The sequence below is a fragment of the Ochlerotatus camptorhynchus genome, unplaced genomic scaffold, assembly GCF_037179485.1.
Source record: "Ochlerotatus camptorhynchus isolate MF236.1 unplaced genomic scaffold, CSIRO-AGI_Acam_v1.1 ptg000228l, whole genome shotgun sequence".
In the NCBI taxonomy this organism is placed as follows: Eukaryota; Metazoa; Arthropoda; class Insecta; order Diptera; family Culicidae; genus Ochlerotatus; species Ochlerotatus camptorhynchus.
This window is the reverse complement of record NW_027040718.1, coordinates 1,513,795-1,539,718: the sequence shown is the minus strand read 5'-3', so window position 1 is coordinate 1,539,718 and position 25,924 is coordinate 1,513,795. Positions and strand designations below refer to the sequence as shown.

The window sequence follows — 25,924 nt, the reverse complement described above, 5'->3', positions numbered from 1 at the left end:
GCCGAACCTTGCCAATAGCGACGTAGTGAGGTAACGCTGAACCCGAAAAGGTCACACGAAACGAGTTTGACAAGGAATAAGTTTTTTTGGAGCCTACTACCGATACTGACTGCATTTGAAGGCAGTCCAATATCTTCACCTTCGGCAGAGCACGGTTTTTAAAGATTCCGAAGGAATCGGGACCCAAGAAATCATAACTAGTCAAACTCGCTTCGGTGACCACTCCTTCAATTTCTACCTCACTACTGGGTATGTAGACTCGGTATTCGAATGAAAAAAGCTCGCACGCAACAATTTGGTTAGCCTGCTTCCGGTCATCAACGGTAACGCGCAGTTTTTTTGGTGTTACCTTGAAAATATCGGTAACGGCCGAAAAATGTGTTGTTAGATCCTTAGAGATCCTCGGAATGTTCAAAGGTTTTTGTTTGGGCCGGAAAAAAAACAACCCATGGGCCTTTCGAGGCTTCTGGGTAAGCCTTTAGGCGGGGGAGCGCAGAGATTTTTGGGGGCAATGGTGTGGGGGGTGCAGGACGAGGAGGTGATGGTGGGGGAGAGGGTTGTGGGGAATACCTATTCTTGGGATATGCTCCAGTATTTTTGCTGGAGAGCGAGTCAACTGGGACGTCAAGGGTTTCCATTTCCACAACTTCCTCGAGACTTTCGTGTGAGGAATTAAGAGTTTCGTCGTCTGAGATGGAAAGCGACCATCCCCCGCCTTTATCATTTTCATCCATTGCGGTTAAATAGCGCCACAATGGTGTTTTTAATAAATATTTTACAAATAATTACAGTAATTTCAAATAGTATCAAAAAAATGCAAAAAAAAAATAAAATAAAAAATAAAAAAAAAAATACAAAAAAAAATTATATAGTTTTACTCTAATAAAGAGTAAAACGAAAGAAGGAAAAAAAACCAAAAAAAGAAAAAAAAATATATATACTAAAAAAAAAAAAAAAATTGTTTTTGGATCACCCTAACTATGCTCTTCTTATAAATAGTACGAGAAAAAAAAAACCAAGAGAAAAAAAAATATAGATATATACTATTTACAAAATTTTGAATCACCCTAATTATGACCCAACCTAATCTAATACTGGACCATGCGGGGAGATGCGATACTGGTGAAAACAAAGCGACACGGTATACCTATTACACTGAGGCGGCCGATGACTGGTGCGAGGTTATTGTTTGCCCCAACGGCTGTAGGGTCGATAACCTGATAGCTGGTATGCCTCGGTCGCCTCGGTAGGCAATTTAACGTGCTTTCGTTGTTGCTATCAATGGGATGATGTGATGATGCGATGATGGTGATTAAAGCTGGACCGTAAGCAAAGCGCTCGGCGTATGGTTAACGGCTTCCTCACTCGCGCACTAGTTGTATAAGCACTATGCCAACTAACTTTGGCGAGAAAAAACCCTCGCGTGGGGAAAAACTCAAAAACTCAAATACTAGTGTCGTACAACGAGACCGATGCGACTTGATCGGCTCAGCGTGCGAGACGGAATGAGGCTGAAACCTTGAACGGATTCAAACGTCTTCTCAAGTATCTTACTGAGAAGCAGCATCAATTTTTTACTTACGACACCAAAACTGAACGTGTTTTCAAGGTTGTCATGAAAGGACTGGCCAGTGGTGAATCCCTGGAGCAAATCAAAGGTGAACTTGTCTAAATTACTTGAAGTTTTGCCAGTCCAAGTAATCAAAATGAAAATGAAATCCCGTCCTGGCAATTCTCGCAACGGGATTTCTAATGATTTTTATTTAGTTCACTTCAAGGCTGTGCTCCATGTCGGAGTGAAGTGGGAACACTTCAGGAGGATTGGAGGAAATTTCCAAAACCTCACCCAGTGCCGTAAGTGCCAGGGATGGGGTCACGGAACTAAAAATTGCTACATGCCAGCTAAATGCATGAAATTTTTTTTTTTTACATTTAAATATAATCTTAAAAACAATTTTTCTCAAAAAAAAAAAACTATTTTTGACGTAAACTAGGTCTTACATGTTTGAAGTTGTCGCATGTCAGGCTTTTGTTAAAGGCAAGAGCCTTTGTATTGCTTCTGTGTATATTCCTCCCCGAGTTTCGATTAGTCAAAAACAACTTTCAGATATCTGTTCAGTTTTTCCTACTCCACGGTTGATTATGGGAGATTTTAATTCCCACGGTACAGGCTGGGGGGAACTGTATGATGACAACCGTTCTACTTTGATATATGACCTCTGTGATAACTTCAATATGACAATTCTTAACAATGGAGAAGTAACACGTCTGGCTGGTCCATCCTCAAATGGAAGTAGATTAGACCTCACACTTTGCTCGAATTCATTATCGTTGGATTGCACGTGGAATGTGATCCAGGATCCCCACGGTAGTGATCACTTGCCGATCAAAATTTCGATTGCCAGTGGGTTCAATTCGTCGGAATCCGTTAACGTCGCGTACGACCTCACCCGTAATATCGATTGGACAACGTTCAAGACCGCGATAGATGAAGCCGTGTCGTCGGTAGAAGAGCTTCCACCGTTGAAGGAATATAACTTCCTCTCCAATCTGATCTTGGACAGCGCGCTTCTAGCTCAAACTCGGTCGGTTCCAGGAACATCTTTTCGTAGGAAACCTCCTACCTTTTGGTGGGACCAGCAATGCACTGAGGTTTATCGTAAAAAGTCCGACGTGTTTAAGCTTTTCCGGAAACGCGGAACACCCGAGTATTTCGAAGCGTACTCGACTCTTGAACACGAACTCAAGAGCCTCATCAAAGCCAAGAAACGCGGATACTGGCGGCAATTCGTGGACGGTTTATCGCGCGAAACGTCGATGAATACGCTTCGGAACACGGCGCGAAGGATGCGTAACCGGTCTTCAAACAACGAGAGCGAGGAGTACTCGGATCGGTGGATTCTCAAGTTCGCGCGAAAAGTATGTCCTGATTCCGTGCCGGCACAGATGATTCCTCGCGAAACGACGAATTCGGTAGACGAGATCAGCCAGCCTTTTTCAATGCTGGAGCTCTCACTCGCGCTCCTTTCGTGTCGCAATTTGGCTCCGGGGGCTGATAGGATCAAGTTCAACTTGTTGAAGAACCTCCCAGACGTCGCTAAGAGGCGCATGTTGAACTTGTTTTGTCAGTTCCTGGAGTTCAATATTGTTCCAGATGATTGGAGGCGAGTGAGAGTTATAGCCATTAAAAAGCCTGGAAAACCCGCGTCAGATCATAACTCGTATCGTCCCATCGCGATGTTATCGTGCATTCGAAAATTGTTGGAGAAAATGATCCTTGTTCGCCTCGACAAATGGGTTGAGACGAACCACCTACTCTCAGATACTCAATTTGGTTTCCGTAGGGGTAAGGGAACGAACGACTGTCTCGCGTTGCTTTCCACAGAAATCCAGTTGGCTTTTGCTAAAAAAGAGCAAATGGCTTCTGTGTTCTTGGATATTAAGGGGGCTTTTGATTCAGTATCGGTTGAAGTCCTTTCAGACAAACTCCACGCTTGTGACCTTTCCCCATTAATTAATAACTTTTTGTACAATTTGCTGTCAGAGAAACATATGAGCTTTTCTTATGGAAACTCTACAGCTTCTCGATTTAGTTACATTGGTCTCCCCCAGGGCTCATGTTTAAGCCCCCTTTTGTACAATTTCTATGTCAGAGAAATTGACAATTGTCTAAGTGACAACTGCACGTTGAGACAACTTGCAGATGATGGCGTAGTGTCTACGACAGGGCCCAAAGGGGTCAACCTGCAAGGACCCTTACAGGATACCTTAGACAATTTGTCTACTTGGGCTATCCAGCTAGGTATCGAATTCTCCACGGAGAAAACTGAGTTGGTCGTTTTTTCTAGGAAGCATAGCCCAGCACAACCAAAGCTTCAACTTTTGGGTAAGCCGATCACTCATTCCATGTCTTTCAAATATCTTGGGGTCTGGTTCGATTCCAAATGCACCTGGAGATCCCACATTGAGTATCTGAGACGAAAATGCCAACAAAGGATCAATTTTCTCCAAACAATTACCGGAACGTGGTGGGGAGCTCATCCGCAAGCTCTTCTAACGTTGTACCGGACAACGATTTTATCGGTTTTAGAGTACGGTAGTTTTTGCTTCCAGTCGGCGGCTAAAACTCACATCATCAAACTGGAACGTATCCAGTATCGTTGTCTTCGTATCGCGTTAGGATGCATGCACTCGACTCATACGATGAGTCTCGAAGTGTTGGCGGGCATGTTGCCACTATCGGATCGGTTTTCGGAATTGTCCCTCAGGCTCCTCACCCGTTGTAAAGTTATGAACCCACTGGTAATCGAAAACTTTGAGAAGCTTCTTGAGCTAAACCCTCAAACTCGTTTTATGTCATTGTACTACGTGTACATAACTCAGGATGTCAGCCCTTCACAGCATAATCCCCATCGTGTATGCTTCTCCGACTTCGGCAATTCAGTTAGTTTTGATTTATCTATGACGCGGGAGATTCATGGAATCCCAGAACATCATCGTTCCATGATTGTTCCGTCAATTTACGCTGCAAAGTTTGGCCAAGTTGATTCCGCAAGATCGTTCTTCACAGATGGATCACTAATAGAGTTGTCCGCTGGTTTTGGTATTTTTAACGAATTTCATAGCGCCTCTCGAATGCTTCAAGCTCCTTGTTCCGTATATGTTGCTGAACTGGCGGCAATACACTATACGCTAGAAACGATCGCCTCACTTGCACCAGATCACTATTTTATTTTTACGGATAGTCTCAGTTCTGTCGAGGCTATTCGCTCTATGAGGTCGGTAAAGCACTCCTCGTATTTTCTCATGAAAATACGAGAGCTTCTGAGTGCTTTATCTTTAAGATCTTTTGTCATCACCTTTGCATGGATCCCATCTCATTGCTCGATTCCGGGCAATGAGAAGGCGGACTCACTTGCTAAGGTGGGCGCTATGCAAGGCGATATTTACGATCGACAAATCGCCTACAATGAATTTTTCTTCATTTATCGTCAACAGTCGCTCGCCAGCTGGCAAAATAAATGGAGTGAAGGAAGTTTGGGACGATGGCTATTCTCGATCATCCCTAAGGTGTCGAAGAGTCCTTGGTTCAAGGGGTTGGATGTGGGTCGAGACTTCATTCGTCTGATGTCTCGCCTCATGTCCAATCACTATTCGTTAAACGCTCACTTGTTTCGTGTTGGGCTGGGAGACAGCAATCTCTGTGAATGTGGGCAAGGTTACCAAGACGCCGATCACATCCTTTGGTCTTGTGCTGTGCATCGTGGAGTCAGATCTGAGCTGTGCGATTCCCTTCGGGCTCGAGGTAGACAACCTAATGTTCCAGTTCGGGATATTTTGGCTAGACGTGATCTGGAGCTTATGAAACTCATATATGTTTACTTTAAGAATACTAACCTTAGATTGTAAGTTTGATTAACCTTGTGTTTAGTTTGTGTTTTGTATGTGTGTGTGTGTATTTTTTTTGTAGATTTGTTTCTGTAATAATTGTATAATTACAGAGTTGATATAACGTCGATAGGATTAAGTATTTGTTTTAGAAATAGTGAAATTTTTGAATCATAAATCATATTCCAAATCTCCTTTTCCCTCTCCCGATCCAAACAATTGTCATCCACTAACCTCGAGAAGACCGCGAGTAATCGGTTCCAATCCTTTAATTTTAGATTTAAGACATTTATAATGTATAAAGAAAATGATAACTTGGCTCTGTAAAGTTTATTCGAATGAGCCTGTACAAATAAAGTAATTAACAAAAAAAAAAAACAAGGTTTTTTTAAGATTTCGTGCATTTTGTGAACGCACATCCATTATTTTGCATAAGAAAACGCGAACGAGGTGTTTCTGTGGTGATGAAAAGGATTTTCCTACACAGATTACAGTTTTCTGTACCAAGTACTGAAATTATCAGACGGCACATCTATTTATGCTTTTAGATTAGCTATTAAAGTCCCTCCTACTTGGAAAATTATGCTATAGAACGGTTTATACAACCCCAGTTTTTTGCTGATGGGGGCGAGGCATAGCAAGCCGTTCGATTGCATAATTCTTCAAGTAGGAGGGACTTGCAATGCTTATCTCTTAGCATAAATAGAGGTACCGTCGAGTTTTTTTTTTTTGAGCGATCAAAAGGGCCTACTTGTAATGTTCGATTCTCTTCATCGATTTTCTGTTTACATTGCTACAGCTAAGTGAAACAATTCAAGCTGAACATTGCATTAGGTCCTAAGTTGATGATGATGATGATGATGGTCCCACCTCTTACCCCTACAAAGGTTTGAGCTGGACGATTTATCTTTAAGATAATTGAATATGACATTTTAACCAGGTTGGCAAACAAAATCGAACTGGTTTCAGTTACAGATATAGATTCCCTCTAAAGTTTACAGTTGCTTCACAGCGATATAAATGTGGAAAAGCTCAGGCGTCCACCTCTTAGTTCGCCTTTTTGTCCACCTAAAATATTCATAAGTATTACAAGCAATCAAGAGTTAATGAACAATCAACAAAGCATCCTATTACACTAGTAACCCCGCAATCTGATGCTATCATAATTTTCAGCAATGTCAGGAATGCTCACGAACCCCTAACATTTGCCAGAAAACTTACTATTAACTCAAAGTATCTTCCAAATAAGCTTCAAAATAGCATTTTTTTTTTATCAAATGTTAAATTCAGTCCTCTATATCCGTAATACGCGCGCGAGGCTCAAACCTTTGTAGACTACCTTTTTTTTTTAATTAATCTACTATAAAATCATATATTAAAAATCCATCATCACCCTCGTGGCGAACAGAAATAGTTTTTGCAGTGCTACAATAATTATTAAAAAGTCGTTATGACAGCTATCCATATAAAATAATCCGTTAGAGATAACTTCGTCAAGATACATAATTTGTCAATTCATAAAAAAAATCACTGGATAACTGTTCAAAAGACAGTTTTAACGTGTGAAATGCAGTGTCTTTTAAATTCTGTAAGTGTTGCTAAACGTTTGATAAGTCTAGGCATCGAATTGAAAACATTTATTCCTTTATAATATAATGAATTTTGTGAAGCACAAGTCAAGAAATGTGGTGTTCTTATTTCAACCGCGTTTCTAGTATTATATCTATGAAAGTCACTTCCTCTTTCAATTCGATCACACAAATATCGAGGCAGCAAACCGTTAGCTACTTTAAAAATGAACACCATAGTCAAATATACAATTCTTTGCTTCACCGACAACCATTGTAAGGCGTCTAACATCAAAGTTGAGGAAGTGAATCTATTACATCTCAAAATCAAACGCATTATTTTATTCTGCAAGCGCTGTAATCTCGATATTTGTGTTGCATTGGCCAGAAATAAAATGGAAGGGCAAAAGTCAAGATGAGGAGAGATGATTGATTTGTATAGCTGTATTTTACTGGCAATAGTTAAATCGTTTTTCAGTCGACATAGAATTCCATACTTCTTGGCAATTTTCTTGATGACATTGTCAATGTGAGAGTTGAACTTAAGTGTGTCATCAATAATCACGCCAAGATATTTAATCTCCCGAACGCGATCAATAGTCTCATCATCAATTACAACAGAGACGTTCTCATTTACTCGATTCCGCGAAATTACCATAAATTTAGTTTTACTTGTATTTAATTTTAACTGCTTATACTTCAACCATCTACTTAGAGAACGCAAATCTTCATTCAAGTGTAAAACGGCATCATCTAAATCCTTAGCTGCAATGAATAACACAGTATCATCTGCAAAAAGATTAATGTCGCAAAATCGTAAAACACGTCGCAAGTCATTAATATACATAATAAATAACAGGGAACCTAATACACTTCCCTGGGGCACTTCAAGGGTATTCCCCACGGGACTGGAAACAGAATCATTAAAAACAGTCCGTTGAGTTCTGTCAGACAAATAGCTTTCAAACCATTTATATGCAGTACTCGTAATTCCAAAGCGCTTGATTGATCTTAATAATAAGGGCCTAGAAATTGTTTCAAAAGCGCGTTTAAGATCCAAAAAAACAGCAACAATCGTATCTTTACACTCCAAGTTATTTTTCCACTTCGCTAAAACCAAATTCAACGCGGTTTCACAAGAATGACCTTCCCGATATCCCGATTGTTCTGGTATCAACAAACTATTACTATTTAAATACTCCAACAGCTGGCCTTTAACAACAAGTTCTAAAATTATCTCTAATGTGTGCAACATGTTGATGGGACGAAACTCTTCGGCTTTAATCGTTCCAGCAACTTTTTGAATAGGGACCACTAAGGATTCCTTCCAAATTTGTGGCACATGTCCAGTTTGTAATGATTCATTAATAAGGTCCAGCAAGATGTGGCCAATGACATGAAAGCAATCTTGAATAACTCTAGCATTAACATTATCTACTCCAGCCGATTTTCCTAATGAAAAACAAATAACTCTAAGTTCATCTAATGTGATTGGGTGAAAAACTTCAAATCTACAACTACTATTAACTGGCTGTTTTATTTCGTCAGGTTCATCGACCAATTCAATAGATTGATTAATCAATGAAACGCTATCTACGAACTAATCATTAAACTTAGCTGCAATTACTTGTTCTGACTGTTCTAATGTGCCATTAAAAGTTATGGACCGCGGTTTGCAATTACTAGGTTTTAAAAAAGATTTCAAAATTTTCCATAACTCTTTGCTGTTGTTTTGATGCTGATCAATCTTCCTTTGAACATATTCACAACGAGTTTTCTTTATCGATTGTGAATACTTATTACGCGCGATTGTGTACCTAGTCCAATGATTGTCATTATTAGATCTACAAAACTTTTTGTACAATTTGTCCCTTTTCCGTTTAAGACGCAAAAGATCCAAATTGTACCAGCTGTTCAAGTTTTTCAAAGAAACAAACTTTTGCTCAACTAGTTGATTGGTACACGTTTTCAAAGCGTTATTAAGAACAGCTGTAGATTCATCTAAGTTACCGGCCGCGAATGGAAAATCCAGGCTTCTCTCAACAAGATTCGAAATATTTCCTCCAGCACTTCAATTTTACAAAATTATCGTTATCGTTAACATGGTCTAAGACATTAATCACTAAAGTTTCATGATCGGTTATTTTCAAATCAGTATCCGTAACTGAACAAATGGAATCAAAATTGGAATAAACGTGGTCAATTAAAGTTCTACTGTGCCTGGAAATACGCGTATACTCATTTACCGTTTGCTTTAAATTAAAAAACTCAGCTTAACGCTTCAAATGATTCGAATTATGGTTATCATGCCAATTAATATTAAAATCACCAGCCAACATATTTGATTTACTAGAATCAAGGAATGTCTCGAGCCAGTTCTCTAAAACTTCAACAAAATGCTGGTCACTAGAACTGGGAGAATGATACAAACCATAATTACCTCGATAATTACCCATCTTCATGACACGTACAACTGTAATGCCCAAGAACCAGTTGCCATCAATAACTTCGTTGGTACGAAGGTTGAATTGAACTGATTCTTTGACATAAATAGCAACACCGCCAGTGTGCCTAGAATGTGATAAACAAGCAGCAACAATATATCCCGGAATACTATACTGATCAAAAGCTTCAGTTTCTACAATATGAGTTTCAGATAAGAAAACTAAAAGAGGACATTTTTCCTCAACAATCTGACGTAATGCTACGTAGTTTGTTGACAACCCCGCAATATTCAAGTATAAAAAATCGAATTGATTCACATTCCTGGAACTTGGCTGCTATTTATTGAAACGCAAGCTGCTTTTCTTCTGATCAAAAAGTCTTTTATAAAGCAAACATTCCGAGCTAAATGCGGCATGGTTGACGTCCAAGTTCATTTTTCGTTCTTTATTCGTTTTCAAACAATTAATACATTTCAATACAGTTGACGTACACTCCGACGTTTTGTGTTGTTGGCTGCACCTAGAGCATCTATCACAATTTTTGCAATCCATGCTCTTGTGCCCAAATTCTCCACATTTGAAGCATCTCAACACATTAATCGCGGGAACTATCGAGCACCGATCAAACCCTACATTTACTTTTTTCGCACATAACAAACATTTATAAGTATCGACATCGACTTCAATTACAACACTAAACTTGTTATAAGTGAAGCGTGGATTTTCAAACATGTTCACTACTTTAACATCATTTATAGCGATGTCTTCATTTTGACTTTTTAAGTAGTCAATGAAGACATCGGAGGAAAACTGATCGCTCATGCCCACTATTTTCAATCTTGGCACCGAAGTGGGAACAACAGCACTATATTGTTCACCCAGATTGCTTTCAATACCAGTTTTTACATCATTTAGATTAGCTCCTGTTGCACACTCAACAATAATAGAGCCATCTTTACCATTCCTAAAATTACTGATTTTGTGTGTTTTTGGATCCAACTGAGTTTTCAAAAACTTACGAGTATCTTCGCAAGCTTGTTTGGACTCTTTTGGTTTGATCACAATGACCGGACGAGTCTTACGATTACTCTGTTTGTTACTGTTACTGTTAATGTTACTGTTACTGTTAATGTTACTATTACTGTTACTAATATTTTTACTTTTACTTGCATGACTAGATCTTTTTACAACATCCGCAAAACTCGCATTTTCTTGAAAAACATCATCAGTCGAATCGTTGTCACTATTTTGAAATTGACGTTTTTGCGTCTGGGATTTCGGTCCGATTCAGAATGAACCGTCCTAGATGCACTATTCGTTGCAGCTAAAATTTTTTCCGTACTAATTTCAAAACATGAACTAGTCATCGTATTCCATTTCTCACTAATTAATTTTTCAAAGCAACTTAAAGAATCGTTCATATTTTGTTGCATTTTTTCCATGCCAATTCTCAACGCGTTGTCTATCTTAGCAGCAACGTTGTTTCGTATACCAGTGATAGAGTCAGCAACAGAAGACAATTGCTTCATTGCTTCCCCCAGCATTTTGGTATCCGAAACCGATACATTCTGCTCGTCACAACTCTGATCTGACAGACAATTACTACACTTGAATAGAACATTTGCATTATCTGTGATAAGCTTTGCCTGAGTCCGCGTGAGTGTAGTGCACTTGCAATGAAATACACGAGCACACTTACCCACACAGATAACCGGCAAATCACTTACCAAAATCCTCAAATTACATATTGCACACTCAGCCATATATATCACCTATACACATAAACTTTACATGCAACACTACAGAGACACAAGTAAAAACGAACGAAAGCAAAAATTTTCAATGCCGTAGCTTACTAAAAGGGTATCAATTAGCTTGCCGGGCGAAGGAAAATACAAAAAATGAACGAGAACCAGCGGCAACAGCAACCGTTCTCCTACTTATCCAATAAATTATCACTACGGGGCACGCGTAGGATCAATTCTACCGCGGCACAAGCACAATTTCACACTTAATTAATTGAATATTTATCACAGCACTGCGAAATAAACTATAACGTTCGCCATTACCAATACTGAAATGCTAAGTAACACTGACAAGATTCTCTTCGTCGACTTTCTCCTTGAATCCACTCGGCCCAGGTATTTTCAGCACACATATCGATAAAAGAAGTTTTTATCTAGCATCTAATACGACAAACACAACAAGAAACGATTCTGTGCTCAAGTTATTACGACTGTGTTCCATTTGGTAAATTTTTACTTAAATTTGACAGATGGAAAATTTTCAAATCAACTTGCTATTCCAGCAGGCTTATTTCTGACAGACAAGGAATCAATTTTGACAGACGCTTTCTCGAAAATCGGCCGATCAACAACAGAGGGATTTTCGAACATCTTAATTTATTTTCGAAGTGTCAAATCTAAGTGAACATTTTCCAAATGGAACACAACCTTAGTATTTTTTTTATTTGTTCAATCGGTAGATAAAAGCTTAGTACAACTTATTGGAGGGATTCATGGCTAATTGATATCATCCCGATCAACTATGAAATGTTGCATAACATTGGTGCAAAATTTTGCACTCCGTTTTTGTGTGTGCATTTATTTTTAGCGTTTTGAAGTTGAATTGCTGAGGAAACCTTATTTCTGATCAATCTCATTACCACATAAAAATTTCAAGAGTACAGATATCAGCTCTCACAAAACTTATAACAAAGAAACTGGAACTTCACGTTTGTTGCAGTCCAGTACACAAGGAGTTTCAATTTCATGAGTGATGTCACAACCGTCCAAGATTTGTGTCCTAGACTTCTTGAAGTGATAGGGAATATCAGCCATCATGACGGTCATTGTTGGACGCTTCAATGAATCACTTGAAGAAAGCCTTACTCATATCTGATTGTTATTTAGGAACCAAATGAAATACAATATGTATTCGCATTTTTATGAGGTCCTGAATTTAACCAAGTTTTACTAAGTAGGAAATCCAAAATATGTACATAGGACCGAAATCATAGGTTACTTCTACTGTATTTTAAATTAATATCTAGACAAATGCACGAGAATTTCACTACACAGCTTAAAGTAGTCTACTTCAACCATACGGTCGTGTCTTGTATACAACCCCACCAATTTTATCCGTTACCCATTGCATGCCTTTCGAATGTAACTCAAACATATTGTTCTGATTAACACAACGCAAAGATTTCCTCACTCCTTTGCGGCCATCTATTTCGAAGATATTACAGAAATATGCTTGAACGTTGTACTGTTAAAGGTCTTGGAAGTGGTTAATTGAAATTATTGAGTAATTAAGAACTTACATAAATTTGGCTTCCTGCAGAATAAACAAGGTGAATACACTTGCGTCCGATTTTCAACACACTGTTTGATGAATTTGATGATGAATTTCTATAATCAACAGTTGCTGACTGATACTTCAACGAGCTTTAGCGACTCTTTTCATTCAAATCAGGAATAACATCTTCAACACATACATAAGCCTAGAGCTTCCTTTTTGAAACCTAGTAGTAGTCACATAGTCACTATAAACGGAGTTCCAATTTCTTGGTCAAGTCAAGTGAAATATCTTGGATTATTTAGTACATGACCAAAAATTAACTTTTAAAGATCACATTGGGGGCATTCAAGCCAAATGAAACAAATATATAAAATGTTCGTAACAAGAAATCCAAACTTTGCTTGAAGAATAAGCTTCTAATATTTAAACAAGTTGTTAGACCGGCCTTGCTTTATGCTGTGCCAATATGGTCTATTTAATGCACTACCAGGAAAAAAAAGCACTTCAAAGGATTCAGAACAAAGTTTTGAAGATGATTTTGAAGTTGCCTCCCTGGTACAGTACTACCGAAGTACATAGAATGTCGAATGTTGAGTCTTTAGAACAAATGTCCAACAAATGTCCTTTATACTTAGATAAGATTTAGTTTTAGATTTTAGTTTTAAGATTTGAATTGTTATACAGGCATGCAGGTATAGAAAACCTGTTTAAATGCAATGCAGGAACAATGTAAAAACACTTAGATATATATCACGACAAGTATCAGCAGAAGGAATAAGCGCACCGAGCGACAGCGGAGGAATTAGCAGAAACGGACCCTCGTCGTACATGGTATCTCCCCCTCAGAGCGGTGACCAACCCGAACAAGCCAGGGAAAGTTCGATTAATTTGGGACGCGTCCGCAAAAGTGGATGGCATATCCTTAAACTCGGTTCTACTAAAAGGACCCGACATGGTAACTGCACTGTGCTTCGTAGTCTTTCGGTTCCGACAATATACTGTAGCCGTAAGTGCAGACGTGAAAGAGATGTTCCATCAGGTCCGCACGAGAGGTGCGGATCGTTCTGCACAAAGTTTCCTGTTCCGTGACGACCCATCGGAAGAACCTCAAGTGTTCTGTATGGACGTTGCTACATTTGGTGCGACGTGTTCACTAGCCATCGCACAGTACGTCAAGAACGCTAACGCAAGATCTTTCGAGAAGGAGCTACCATGAGCTGTTGAGGGGATAGTTTTCAATCACTATCTTGACGACTATCTGGATAGCTTTTCCACCGAGAATAAGGCGAAACAAGTTGCGTCTGAAGCCCGAGAGATCCACAAACGAGGAGGGTTCGAGATTCGGAATTGGTGTTCGAATAGCCCAACGGTTCTTCAGCATTTAGGGGAGAGTCAACAGCATCCGGTGAAGCAAATGTGTCTCGACGAAAAGGAGCAATCTGAACGCGTCCTGGGAATGCGTTGGATGACAAAGTTCGGTGAGTTATGTTTTTCAGCTACGATGCGTGGAGATGTCACATTAGACTGGTGCAAAATTTGAAATTTTCGCTCCACAGTGCTCAAACGGTTTCAAATCAGGTCCTGATTAGCCTCCCAAAATTTAAACTCATTTGATAAGAAACTTACTTGGCACAAACTATTCGAAGTTTATACGGAAATTACTATGGGAAAACCAAACTTTTTGTTCATTCTACCCATTTTCCGTATTGCTTTTTCGAAAATTTCTATAACTATTCTTACAGGAAATTTTCTCAGCTACAACTTTGCGCAACATCGTTTTTCAGTCAAATGTCAAATTAAATTGTTATTAATTGTTTATGAGATTGATAATCATATGGCATGATCCAGCAGCTGTTCTGTGGGCAATACTGTATTCTGCAGTGTGACATAGTAGCCATGATATTTGTGCTCCATTCTTCGCACCAGAAACACCAATGTTGCCTGCTGAAAAGTTGAATTAGCATAATCATAAGACATCAGTGACTTGAATCATTAATAATTTTTGTTCCTTACATTTGATTGAAAAGTAGTTTTCAACAAAGTTGTAGCTGAGAAAATTTTCTAAAATCACTGCTATCATTTTTAAAAGCATAGTGATGTGGTGAATTGTTAGATAGATATGAACAAAAACATAAGTTTTCCCATAATAATTCCCATATAAACTTGAAATGGTTTGTGCCAAGTCAGTTTCTTACTAAAGTAGTTCAAATTTTGGGAGGCTAAGGGCCTGTTCATAAACTACGTAGACAGTTTTTTTGGGATTCTTGACCCCCCCCTCCCCCTGCGTAGACAATCGCCCATACAAAAATTTTAAAATTTGTATGGACTGTGGATAATTGTCAACCCCCCCCCCCCCCCTCCTAAACTGTCTACGTAGTTTATGGACAGCCCAGCAGGACCCAATTTGGAACCGTTTAAGCACTGTGGAGCGAAAATTTCAAATTTTGCATCAGTCTAATGTCGCATCCATCATCGATAACGGCCACAAGCCAACAAAGAGACAGATTCTTCGGTGTGTGATGTCCCTGTTCGACCCACTGGGATTGCTCGCCCCATATTTGGTCTTCGGCAAGCTACTCATTCAAAGCGCTTGGCGTTTAGGAATCGGCTGGGATGAGAAAGTAGACGACCGGTTGTTCGAGCAATGGCACCAATAATGCACTGAGATGATCGATCACATCAATAGCGTTCGGATTCCAAGATGCTACTTTCGAAAGACAGGGGCTACATATCTAGCAAACGTTCAACTACATACCTTCGTCGATGCAGGCCGGGACGCTTGTGCCTGCGTGTCGTACCTTCGAGTTGTCAACGAAGATGGAGAAGTGGAAGTAGCGCTAGTTTCCGCAAAAACGAAGGTTGCTCCGCTGAAACCAGTCACTATTCCGAGATTGGAGCTTCAGGCCTGCGTGCTGGGAACGCGTCTCGCAAAATACATTATCTACGGCCATTTCTACTCGATCAAAAAGCGGGTATTGTGGAGCGACTCAAGTGCAGTTGGATTGGTGCGGATCCTCACAAGTACAGTCCCTATGTAGCGTACCGAGTGTCCGAAATATTGGAAGCGACAGACGCAGTGGACGCATTTGCATGTCCAGTGGCAATCCTTTCCTGACGAGATTATCACCCTGTCTACAAATCGTTTCCTCCCGTCAGAGCAACAACGACCTTTAGAGAAATCCAGCAGTATCTACCAGCTCACACCAATGCACAGTGGTCCAGAATGCAGATTTAAAGGGTGATACGGTCAAAATTTGGCCAAGGGAAAACGCGTGTAAATCGGTGAAATCGTTTATTTAAAAAATCAAATTAAATTTCTTTTTCAAGTTCAATTAGTATAATATTCAGGAAAAATATTCAGTTAGGCTTCCGCTTTTCCAAATCCGAATTGCCGGGCCTTACGCTTGACCCCTGCCATCAGATTTTGTACAGCCACCTTGTCCACCTTCTTCGCCGCAGAAAGCCAGTTTGCCTTGAACTGCTGCTCGACCTTAGCAGTTTTTTTGGTCTTCTTTAGGTTCCGCTTGACAATAGCCCAGTATTTCTCAATTGGGCGGAACTCTGGCGTGTTGGGAGGGTTCTTGTCCTTGGGAACCACCTGCACGTTGTTGGCGGCGTACCACTCCATGGCCTTTTTACCGTAATGGCAAGATGCCAAATCCGGCCAAAACAGTACGGAACAACCGTGTTTCTTCAGGAAAGGCAGCAGACGTTTATTCAAACACTCTTTCACGTAAATTTCTTGGTTGACAGTCCCGGAAGCTATGAAAATGCTGCTTTTCAAGCCACAGGTACAGATGGCTTGCCAAACCAGATATTTCTTTGCTAACTTTGACAGTTTCATGTGCTTGAAAACATCTGCTACCTTTCCCCTTCCTTTTGCCGTATAAAACTCCTGTCCCGGAAGCTGCTTGTAGTCGGCTTTGACGTAGGTTTCGTCGTCCATTACCACGCAGTCAAACTTCGTCAGCATCGTCGTGTACAGCCTCCGGGATCGCGCTTTGGCCGTCGTATTTTGTTTATCATCGCGATTTGGAGTCACTACCTTCTTGTAAGTCGATAGTCCGGCTCGTTTTTTGGCTCGATGCACGGTTGTAGACGATACACCTAGCTTATTTGCGGCATCTCGGAGAGAGAGGTTAGGGTTTCGCTTGAAACTACCGGCAACTCTCTTTGTCGTCTCAGCGGCTTCCGGTTTTCGATTTCCCCCCGATCCAGACTTCCTGGCTGTCGACAAACGTTCCCCAAACACTTTAATTACATTTGTAACGGTTGATTTGGCAACTTTTAGCGATTTTGCCAACTTTGCGTGCGAGTAGCTCGGATTTTCGCGATGCGCGAGCAAAATTTTGATACGCTGCTCTTCTTGCTTGGACGGCATTTTGTCAACTGAAGAGTGAATTCCAAAATCAAAATAGGAGCAACATTCTACACACACACACCTTCAAAATGAGGGGTGTTCAGGTTTTTTTAATGCAAAATTGAAAGAAATACGTCAAGTTGATATTGACCAAATTTTGACCGTATCACCCTTTAGGTGGAATGATATGCTTTGAGCCTGAAATTGAAACTTTAGACTAAAAGTCTCTTCTACAAAGTTGTTCCTTGTAGTTATGTCCTCATTTTTATGACAATAAATTCTAGGGTGGTTCCTATTATCATTAAAATCACAAATCTAACTTATTTGTTTGAATAAATTAAGGTATACATTCTTGCGCAAAGTTATAGCTGAGCTAATTTCAAGCAACTTTGTAGAAGACAACTTTTCTGTATCTTTTAAATTGGCCGATTTAGAGCTATTTTCTTGAATTGAGTTAGGGTGGCTCTAAAAAACAGTTGTTTTGGTCTAGTTTTCTTATTTCGAATATCTCAGCAAAGGTGTCTTCAAATAACTATCATCGTCAACTCAAGCATGGCAACAAAGAGACCACAGTCAATTAGATTCGTCAACGTTTTCATATTCCGAAGCTTCGCTCTTTCGTGAATTTCGTCACAGCTTGGTGCAATCTTTGCAAGATACGGAAAGCGCGACCGAGCATTCCACAGATGGCCCCACTTCCGCAAGCCAGATTATCACCATTCACCCGTCCATTCAGCTACGTTGGACTGGACTATGTTTGTCCCTTTCTTGTGAAAGTTGGGCGTAGTCAAGTGAAAAGGTGGATTGCGAGCAACTTGACAACTGAATCCTGTGTAGCGTGCGTTCGTCGATTCGTGTGCCGTAGAGGATTTCCCGTTGAAATCCACAGCGATAACGGCACCAACTTTCAAGGTGCAGAGCGATTACTACGTGAGCAAATCAATACCAAGCTTGCGACTACGTTCACCAGTTCAACAACAGCTTGACGATTCATTCTCCCGGGTGCACCTCACATGGGCGGCGCCTGAGAGCGAATGGTCAGATCGGTGAAAACAGCACTGACGGCAGCCTATGACAATGAAAAACTAGACGATGATGCTCTGCACACGATGATTGTAGAAGCAGAATCCATAGTCAACAGCAGGTCGTTGACCTACCATCCGCTGGACTCTGCGGAGCAGGAAGCAATCACCCCTAACCATTTCCTTCTAGGGAGCTCAGCCGGCGTCAAGCAACCAGTCGTGCAGTACGAAGATAACAACGCACTCTTGAAGCTATCGTGGGCCATGATCCAAGAACGGCTAAACTCGTTTTGGAAGCGGTGGGTACGGGAGTACTTACCCACGCTAACTAGAAGAACGAAATGGTTTGGCTCGGAGAGGAATGTTGCAGCAGGGGACCTAGTAATAATCATAGATGACACCAGAAGGAACGGATGGACGCGTGGTCGCGTTCGGGAAGCCACAACTGCTGCGGATGGCAGAGTTCGGCAGGCGATCGTTCAAACGAATGGAGGTATACTCAGAAGACCGGTCTCGAAGCTTGCAGTTCTTGATGTGGCCAAGGAAGATGGAACCAAGGAGGCTCACTTGTTCCACCGGGGGGAGAATGATCCCACAAAGACAGACCAGCTGGAAGCCCGGCCACGCAATGACGCGAAGGAGATGCGTTATTCATGCGTGACGGTAGGACGAACTGTCAACGATGACAAAAGGAACGACGAACAATGATATTCGGGCAGACGCCAATGAAACTATTAATATAACGTGTTCTAAGAGAAAATATTGAATTTACTAGTGAAATTTGCTAACTAAAATTGTTGGATACTGGAATTGAAATATTACCGGTTTGTTGCAGCTAAACAGAAATTTGGAATAGATTACAGGTCCTCGACCAAGCCAAACGATCGTAAGATTATTTCTCGGCTACTGAATCGTAAGTAAGGTTATGGAGGAAACTAACAGTTTATTAATTATTCTACATCTATTTTAGTTTTGAAGCAACTGATAATAAAGCTGTCGAAAGTCAAAACAAGCTCAAACGGATACCCTGCTCTCTCTCTCTCCTAACAACAATTAAGACTAGTATGTTACTGTAGTAACTGAAGCACCTAAGTTAAAATGAAAATGAGCAATAGGCCGCTAATTCGACTTCTTGCAATATATGGCTAACATACGGCTAGTATAGCTTCGGAGCATAATGTTAACTGTATATCAGCCTTATAATGCCAAAAAGTGAATTAGTGAGCTTGTAGTTTACTTGGGTGAACTCTCCAAGCGTAGAAAATTCAAATTAAAGGTCCTGTTGCATTTGTTTTTTGGGGGATTTAAATTTTCATACACGAAACGACTATTGAACATTGCATGGTATAGTTTGATTGTGAAAATTCTTAAGCTAAGCAGTAAACCACACACGTTTGTGATGGGGTCCAACAGCAAAAGCATAGGAATTGGAAGCTCTAGGCCAGAAAAAAAAAACTCAGCTCAAAATCCTGAGAGAACAAGCAGGAAGACCCTAAATCCAGAACTAACCACATCCACATGATCCGCATTTACTAATCGTAAGGGCGTAGCCTGGTTTTAAAATAGAGAGGACAAAATTTCGAATTTACTGATCGTTGAAGTAGAAATCAGCATTGAAAACAAATTTCACAGCCCCCTAAAAACAACCCTACTAAATTAAGATAAAGCAAAATACCCTTCTATTAAAAAAGAAACGGTTAAAGCCAGTGATTGATATCTCTTACACCGTACGTCAACCGTACGCACCATGGATGAATGTAAATAACTAGCACGTTATCATATATAACTCCGAAACCTGCCAATCTGCCAAAGTCGACCGCCACCGAAACCGAAAACAGGCAGTAAAATCAAATTTGGCTTCTGATTCTCTATTCCCATGATTCCATGTACCGTTCCGTTTCAACAGATAGCCAATTCTTAAAATTATACCTTTAGTATGCTAATTCTCGATCGTTCAGGTGCTAAACCGTCTTTTTCATGTTGCTTCCTGTTTTTCAATCTCCTTCCAGAGTCGACCACCCACCAGGGACGCACGGGGACACGTTGTAATGAATGCAAATTTCGCCACACTACAACGACGACGACGACGAGGACGAGGAGGACGACCCGAATTGGCAATCCGGGCCCTTTAGTACCTAGTGCCTCGTCCCGCACACCCGTAAAGCTGACAAGCTAACTGCGGGGCTACCATAACCATAGGGTATTTACTGCTGATGAGCAACGATGAGTGCAAATGAGGAACACAGGGAAAAAACGCAACAGAACTAAGCTACACACCGTTATATAGACCATTAAGCAGAACTAACCCGACAAACCAGCTACAGCTACCGACTCTTCTTGGCGCCTCTGCCACTATCCCCTGAGAGACCGAGACCACTGCACGGAAGAGCTGCTATCGCATAATTAAATCAAAGAGCAAAAGTTAGGTCAAAAACATACACTTGCGCAATCACGTACGTGCTTCTTGCTGGTCGGGACACTAGGGAAGGGTAAGTAAATGAGTGTTTCGTTGAAAAAATTAAAGAATGACAGCATATTACGTTGGATCGTCGCAGTGCATTAAAATATAAAACAAGTGGAATGAAAATTTAATCAGTCAACATCATATTAAACAGCAAACAGAACAATACATTGAAAAGCACTTAAGCGATATCTTTTAACGTACCAGAATACGAAAGTAATGGTAGAATTAAGCGTTAATTCACAATCCATATTATACCAGTATCTAGATGGCCTCAGATAATCCAGTTAAGACATGGTATTAGCCAGCCACTGGCGGTCGGTTGTGTTCCCGGTCCGGTCTAGAAAAGCTTTCGGGTTGGAAAATCATAATAATAATAATCCGGAGTATATGGACCAACAGATTATTAAAAACTTGCGGAAGTACCATTTTAACCACAAACGAAGTGACAGACGGAGTGGCTCGAAAACTTTGGTGATGCACCTGCTATTGCAATTTTTCAGTGTACCACATGGCAACACCACTACTACTGGATTGTACCACATGGCAACGCTACTAATGGATTGTACCACATGGCAACACTAAATGTACTAGAATGTTTTTGTTCTATCTCTTTCACTCTACTCTAAACTGAAATGCATAAAAAATGACAAAATGTTACACTCATATTGCACACAAAATCAACTATGTTCAAATCAAAACAAAAATACTAGCCCATCTAGTGGCTGATGGCATAAGCTTCTAAGAAAATTATATTACAGCGAACCACATTATTTTAATTGATTTCTTCGCCAGTTAGTCGTCTGTCACTTCATTTGTGATTTTAACAGTATAAAACACAATACGTAACAAATCATTGTCAAACTCATTTTGACAGATCTAATTTCATACATTTGTTTAGGTTAATGATGATGATGCATGATAGTGGTATACAAACCATTGTAGCACGGAAACTAAGTCCGATAGCAGTGGGCTCTCTTCTCTGTTTGTCTTGATCAAGCTTAATAACATCTGATCGTCCTCAACATGTCGCTGTGTGAAAGGCTAAAAACGGATTGGGTGGATCGATAGGCAAAATCGCCTAAACGCATCTACGGGACAATAAAGAATCTCCTTCCAGCAACATGATCGCACAATTGGCCGAAAAGACGAGCCCCAAAACAGGAAGATGCCCCAATTAGTGGGGAGAAGAGCCCACCTTTTATCCACGAAGTGTTATCAACAGGGAGTTGGAATTCCCACTCTCCCCGTCCAAATCGCTTCAATCGGATGCCCTGTTGGACCCTTCCTTCCCTTTTGTATATGTATTTAAATGTTTATGTTATGTAAATGTTATATAGAATGAAGCATCACTTATGCGAGTCGATTGTTGTGATTATTGTCAATAATACTTACATTTCGATAAAGATGCTGCTACCTATTTTACCTTTTATGTGATCACAGAATCCAACTTTGAATCGTAGACCAGGTCCATTAACAATAAAGGGTGATACGGTCAAAATTTGGTCAAGGGAAAACGCGTGTAAATCGGTGAAATCGTTTATTTAAAAAATCAAATTAAATTTCTTTTTCAAGTTCAATTAGTATAATATTCAGGAAAAATATTCAGTTAGGCTTCCGCTTTTCCAAATTCGAATTGCCGGGCCTTACGCTTGACCCCTGCCATCAGATTTTGTACAGCCACCTTGTCCACCTTCTTCGCCGCAGAAAGCCAGTTTGCCTTGAACTGCTGCTCGCCCTTAGCAGTTTTTTTGGTCTTCTTTAGGTTCCGCTTGACAATAGCCCAGTATTTCTCAATTGGGCGGAGCTCTGGCGTGTTGGGAGGGTTCTTGTCCTTGGGAACCACCTGCACGTTGTTGGCGGCGTACCACTCCATGGCCTTTTTACCGTAATGGCAAGATGCCAAATCCGGCCAAAACAGTACGGAACAACCGTGTTTCTTCAGGAAAGGCAGCAGACGTTTATTCAAACACTCTTTCACGTAAATTTCTTGGTTGACAGTCCCGGAAGCTATGAAAATGCTGCTTTTCAAGCCACAGGTACAGATGGCTTGCCAAACCAGATATTTCTTTGCGAACTTTGACAGTTTCATGTGCTTGAAAACATCTGCTACCTTTCCCCTTCCTTTTGCCGTATAAAACTCCTGTCCCGGAAGCTGCTTGTAGTCGGCTTTGACGTAGGTTTCGTCGTCCATTACCACGCAGTCAAACTTCGTCAGCATCGTCGTGTACAGCCTCCGGGATCGCGCTTTGGCCGTCGTATTTTGTTTATCATCGCGATTTGGAGTCACTACCTTCTTGTAAGTCGATAGTCCGGCTCGTTTTTTGGCTCGATGCACGGTTGTAGACGATACACCCAGCTTATTTGCGGCATCTCGGAGAGAGAGGTTAGGGTTTCGCTTGAAACTACCGGCAACTCTCTTTGTCGTCTCAGCGGCTTCCGGTTTTCGATTTCCCCCTGATCCAGACTTCCTGGCTGTCGACAAACGTTCCCCAAACACTTTAATTACATTTGTAACGGTTGATTTGGCAACTTTTAGCGATTTTGCCAACTTTGCGTGCGAGTAGCTCGGATTTTCGCGATGCGCGAGCAAAATTTTGATACGCTGCTCTTCTTGCTTGGACGGCATTTTGACAACTGAAGAGTGAATTCCAAAATCAAAATAGGAGCAACATTCTACACACACACACCTTCAAAATGAGGGGTGTTCAGGTTTTTTAAATGCAAAATTGAAAGAAATACGTCAAGTTGATATTGACCAAATTTTGACCGTATCACCCTTTACACTCGTTACGAGAAGGGGCTCATGGTATCACTCATCCTGTATAGTCATCTTTTTCTTCAGGTTCGCTCACCACCAGGAAGGAACGCTCGGTGCGGTTAGTCATCAAATAGTGTTACATGCAAACGAAAAAGAGATACAACCAGGATAAGTTTTTTAAAGTAATAGTTTCATCTGAATATCCAACTAACCACATCGTATCTGATTGACATTGTCTCATTCTGAACCTAGATTTAAAGTTATTTTGTGATTATATGGTTACTTTGGTACTCACAAGAAAAGTTGTGCAAGTACCACAAGTTCAACAACGTCCAACTATGGACAGCTCAATGCTTATCCCATTTACTCTTTGAATCAGTGAACACCAACATGATTATCTGCTAGGAAGAAACACCAAAGAGATAAAGCTCAAAAATACAGAAGTACTTTATAAACATCAAGCTGTCCCATATTGGACCCTGCCAACCCATGGCACCTGCACGGTAATGTGGGCCATCAGAATGGTTCATCGGTTGCTAAGTGAAGTATTTCTCAAACTGAAGCGATACATTTCTCAATGTTTCAACTTTGTTCTAAAGTAAACTTAATATTATCACCCACATGCCCGTATGTATTGAGCCTGTACAAATAAAGTAATTAATAAAAAAAAACATGCTCGTATACACCCGAAACCCATTCCCACACAAAATCAAATAGAATGGTTTATGTGTGGTAAACACGTGCGAACATTAACGAGAATATGGGTATACATCTTTACTATAGGCTCTTTTCATGCACCATCAATGTAGAGTGCGCTAGCCGAATCTAAGAGGAAATGTCATCCAATCCATTTGTTTACATCATAACGACGGTTCTCAAAACTCTAAATAATGTACATTTTATTGCACAACTTGCAAATTTCCATCGGGAGTGCTCTTATTTTTCGATTATCTACAGATTTGAACTGAGGTTCCCTGACAGAGGTTGGACCAATCTTAGTTTCTATAGGCGAATCCAATAGGCCTTTTTAATAGAAACTAAACGATCGATTCAACCTCTGGTGGTGAATAGGAGAACTTCAAAAAGAGTGTTGTGAGCATAAATTTTTGCCTTGAGACATAGGAAGCGGAACACTTTTTTACTTTTCCTAATAAATTAATTCATCTGAGATGCTGCAAAACTTAATCTACAGTTGAAAAATTTAATTCTGTAACGTTTTTGAAAAGATCCTGCTGGTGTTCAGGAACATTTTTGTTGAGAAAAATGGAGAATTAGAAAAGTGCCTTAGTGGTTATGATCTTCCGGAATTCTTGTGTGTGAATAGTTAAGGTGCAAATCAGTTCAGATTTGTGGAAAATCTTACAATAAGACAATTACCGATGGAAATTGGCAAGATTTTGAATTAAAAATGCTGTTATTTGCGTTGGGGAAAATACTTATTCTGATGTAAACAATCGGTTTGGTTGACGTTTCTTCTCGAACTCACGTGGCGCACTCTACGTTTGTGGTGCATTAAAAAGGCGTATAGAAACTAAGCGATTGTTCCAACCTCTGGCGGTGAATAGGGGAACCCTCAAAATAGTGATGAGGGTGGAACATTTTTCACTGTGAAGCATAGGAAGAGAAACATATTTTCACATTTCCTGATTAATTTATCCACCGCATGTGCTTGAAATCATCATCCACGTGGAATATTTTGTTTTCTGTATCGGGTTTGCAGTGATCCGGCTGGTGCTGCCATATATTTTTGATAAGAAAAATTAAGATCTATAAAAGTGTCTCAGTTGTTGGTTATTTCAGCTGTAAATCAGTTCAGATCTGTAGATAATCGAAAAATAAAACCACTCCCGATGGAAATTTGCAAGTTGTGCAATAAAATGTACATTATTTTTAGTTTTGAAAATCGTCATTATGATGTAAAAAATGGATTGGATGACATTTCCTCTCAAAATCGGCTAGCGCACTCTACGTTGATGGTGCATGAAAAGAACCTATCGGCAATACACCTTTTTAATAGAAACTAAGCGATCGATTCAACCTCTGGTGGTAAATAGGAGAACATAAAAAGAGTGTTGTGAGCAGCATTTTTTACGTGAGACATAGGAAGCGGAACACTTTTCCACTTTTCCTGATTAATCGATTCATCTGAGATGCTCCAAAACTTGATCCATAGTTAAAACATTTAATTCTGTATCGTTTTTGCAAGGATCCTGCTGGTGTTCAGGAATATTGTTATTGAATAAAATGGAAAATTAGAATAGTGCCTTAGTGGTTATGATCTTCTTCTTATGTGTGAATAACGGGTGGCAACTAAAATTTTGGAATTTTTTCGAGGCCTCTATGCTCAACAACAAACGAGCTCAGAGAGAAATAAGAGTGTGTATGTGTTAGCTCTCTCTCTACTCTTTCTGCTAGTATTTTCTGTTTTGTTTATGCTTGCTCAGTTTTGCTCAAAATGCCGTCGAAACAAGAAGTATTTCGCGAGCGCGTTGTACAGTTCTACGAACTGCACAGAAATCTCGGCAAAAAGTATACGGTACAACATTTTAAAAGCGAAAATGTTGCGGCTTCGACTGTTTACCATATCCTAAGATCCCCAACAACTGCTCGCAAGCAA

General features: G+C 40.2%; 2 protein-coding genes across 4 annotated transcripts in view; both read left to right on the top strand.

Annotated features, from left to right (window-relative positions):
• Positions 1-25,924, top strand: part of LOC135704000 (uncharacterized) — a 383,333-nt gene that overhangs the window by 196,542 nt on the left and 160,867 nt on the right. The window lies entirely within an intron of this gene.
• The window catches only part of GABA-B-R2 (gamma-aminobutyric acid type B receptor subunit 2), a 165,513-nt gene that overhangs the window by 120,107 nt on the left and 19,482 nt on the right, over positions 1-25,924 (top strand). For all 3 annotated transcript variants that reach the window (XM_065225341.1, XM_065225340.1, XM_065225339.1), the window contains exon 3: positions 20,095-20,574. The gene's annotated coding sequence lies outside the window, so the exon portion shown is untranslated. The remainder of the gene's footprint in view (positions 1-20,094; positions 20,575-25,924) is intronic.